General features: G+C 42.0%; 1 long non-coding RNA gene across 1 annotated transcript; it reads left to right on the plus strand.

Annotated features, from left to right (window-relative positions):
* The first annotated feature begins 317 nt into the window (after positions 1 to 317).
* Positions 318 to 2,293, plus strand: LOC119739286. The gene is made up of 3 exons (XR_005272557.1): positions 318 to 658; positions 1,677 to 1,824; positions 2,255 to 2,293. It is a non-coding gene; the product is annotated as an uncharacterized LOC119739286 (long non-coding RNA).
* The last annotated feature ends 977 nt before the right edge of the window (positions 2,294 to 3,270 follow it).

Here is a 3,270-nt window from a genome sequence, read left to right on the forward strand (position 1 = left end):
GACCCCTATTTCCCTATTATTGGTTGATCCCTCGCACGTGACAGGTCACTCTCACGAAACGATCCTAAAAATAGCATAGTGTCGTACTCACGCGTGCGCAGTACTACCAATGAGTCCACATTTCATGGAGTCGGATATTCACGCTACACCGGCAGTTTCACGCATAAAAAAGTACGCCCTCTGTTGGCGAGATTGAGTTAGTGGTAATACCACGTGACAACCTAGCGCGATGTAAATAAACCTTACGCACAGCGCTAGCGATCCCTTTGTTTCGTTGGTGGATTTAAATACCCGCAAAAGATATAAAAAATTGATTGGTTTATTAAAATGAATATGCAACAGATTACCAAATAAGGCTTTACAAACCATCAATGAAGTCGGTTCGCGTACGAATTGACCCGCGTACGAGTTGGTCGCGTACGAGTTGGTTCGCGTACGAGTTGACCTGTATTCAGTTATCTAGGTTCACGTTGATATGGACGAAAGGTTTGGGTCGACATGCTTTCGTGAGATTTTAGCCAATATTGAGGGTGAATAAAACAGGAATTCGTCAAGTCGCAACGTACGAAGTGTACATGCAGTGTCATGGCGTGACGAGTAGGGACCTTCGTCGCCATGTTTTGGCATGATTTCGGAGATTCAGACGGAAATCTCAAAGGTAAGCCTATAGATTATGTATTTACTCTGCTCAGAAGATGTAGTTTTTGTAGTTTCTCCTTGTTTTTAGCCTGCGACACAAGGATTTTGTGTACGTACGCCGCGCCATGACAGGAAGTTATTTACAGTAATGTTGTACATGAAACAGTCGTAGCGTAGGCGCCTTGAGCTATCCCACAGCACGCACTTTTGGACGACGCAACGACTCGTGTATGTAGAAGACTTTCATCTAAGAAATATTTCTGCCCAGTGTGCCTTGCTAGTTGCAATTACCCAGAAAAATCGTATTCGTAACAAATAATCACAATGCATTCCTTAATCCTAACAGTAACAGTCCTGAATCCTCCAATTTCATTATGATTTTTAAATTTCATGTAAATTTTAGTCAGCGTGGTCAGGATTTGCTGGCAATGGCATGCATCATGCAGGAACATGAATGATGATGGAGGAATGGAGGTCATTCTTTGCAATTGCAGGCAGGAGCCTGACATTGTTCTTGAAAACTTCTCAAGGAAACTGTGTACTGTACATGTATGTTCTAAATGCGTAAACAAAGGATTTGACATGTAGGCCCTACAATCATGTAGGTTACATTGCCAGGGCCGTCAATACATTAGGCTATTTCTTTTTTGCCCTCACTCAGTCATATAATTGTACTTTTTTTTTTGTAATTTGAAATTAATGGAAAAAATATTCTACAAATTGTAGAATATTTTTTCCATTAATTTCAAATTTGACCTGGGACTAAAATGACTTGAGACTTACCCCCTTAGTTGACATTGGACCGACTTTTATACATTTGTACCTGGGACCAAGTTGACCTGGAAGTGGAACTGAGTTGGCCATGCTGTCTCAGACGGTCAGACCCGCCTGTTAGGGACCGAGTCGGTAACAGTGGTTGTTGGGTACGGAGTTTACTCGAAACCCATGTAATGCATGCTCTTGTTCTTGTTGTGTACAAACACAAACGTCACGTAACTGTACATGAACTTGAATGTGTACTTTAATTTGCCATCTAGACCTATTGGTTGTCTCTCGGACGCTGTGGAGGAGGTTTGCCTGAGACAGTTCTTCTTATGCGGAGTGTACGGCATTCCACCATGACACGCAGATGACGTACCCTGCCCTGACGAAGGATACCTTCAGAAAATTTGACAATTTTCATCGGTGAGCATCTTGATATTATTTTACTTAGAAATCGATCATGGCATGTATGTGCATGCATGTACATACATCATGTACAAGTGCATGTTTACATGTACATTGTACATGTATGTCTGTGCCTATAGAAAAAGATAACATATGAAACTTTCTTATCTTCTATAGTTTTTAAACACTCATATTCAATGCAAGAAAAATCCCAGCAAAGGCACAGGCAACAATCTTGAAAATAACCTGGCATATTTTTCAACAGAGACTTTTGAGACGCTTCCTTTTACCTGTCCTTTTCATTTTTTTTACGTCACATTTAACCTAATGAGCACATGTTCAAATTGACGTCAACACCAGAAAAGGACTGGTGTATTTGCTGTCACCATGCATCTCAAAGTATCCCTTTGACTTTGTTCCATTTGTTATATTCTTGTTGTGCTTTCAGGTTTTGAAGAGTTTCCTCCTATTTCTGGATTGAAGATGGCAACGACATGCATGGCCAGGTATAATGGACGAGCTTTGGATTCCTCCGCATCTGATCTGTACTACCCACCCATTGCAATTGAACTCCGTATCAGTTCCTGACCATGCCATGACATGGCCATGTTCATTCAAACAGCCCAAACCCACTCTGAACCTTTCTAAATAGTCCATGGTGTGGAGTACATGTACAAATACTTTTAGTGTGATCTGAATTGGGAGTGGTAGGTGTAGTCTGTTCGCTGCCTCCCTGTCCCATATGCTTGAATAACATAGTTGACGTAAACATTTCATAATGAATATCTTACTGCCGGGGGGGGGGGGGGGGGGGGGGGGGGGGGGGGGTTGGTTGAGAGAATTGAGATAGTTTGGGAATTTAGGAGATAACTTTGATCAGGACAGTTTCTGTTTTGTCCTTATTGCCATTTCAGATGGTATATATCTTGTCAATGTCACCACAAACTGACACTTGCGCACACTTGAGTATTTACAGATTCGGGATTTTGGGTTTCACAAACTGACATCCCCCACAGTGCAACACTTTTAGAGCGCACCCATGCATTTTCGGTTTCACGAACTGACACTGATCTTAATTTTACCAATTAAATCGCTTTTTAATGAAAAATGTGTACATGTATAATCGCACAAGTACACGGATATTGCCGCATCATGCTTGGGTGTCAGTTCGTGAAAACAAAAATGTACGGGGTGCGCTCTAAAAGTGCCGCACTGTGGCGGATATCAGTTCGTAAAACCCAAAATATCCCGGTTCTGTAAACACGCGCGCGTACAGCGCACACACGGGTGCGAGAGTGTCGTTCGTAGTGACGATGACAATCTGTACCTGATTTCATGAAACTTATTGTAACCTACGATGCATCGTTGTATCCCTAGGATGACGCATCCTGTGATTCATTTTACAAAATATGCTGTAAGTGCGACACGTCGTAGTGTATTCAAAGGACAAAAGGTGACTACATG

Source organism: Patiria miniata, unplaced genomic scaffold (assembly GCF_015706575.1).
Source record: "Patiria miniata isolate m_02_andy unplaced genomic scaffold, ASM1570657v1 HiC_scaffold_10, whole genome shotgun sequence".
Classification (NCBI taxonomy): domain Eukaryota; kingdom Metazoa; phylum Echinodermata; class Asteroidea; order Valvatida; family Asterinidae; genus Patiria; species Patiria miniata.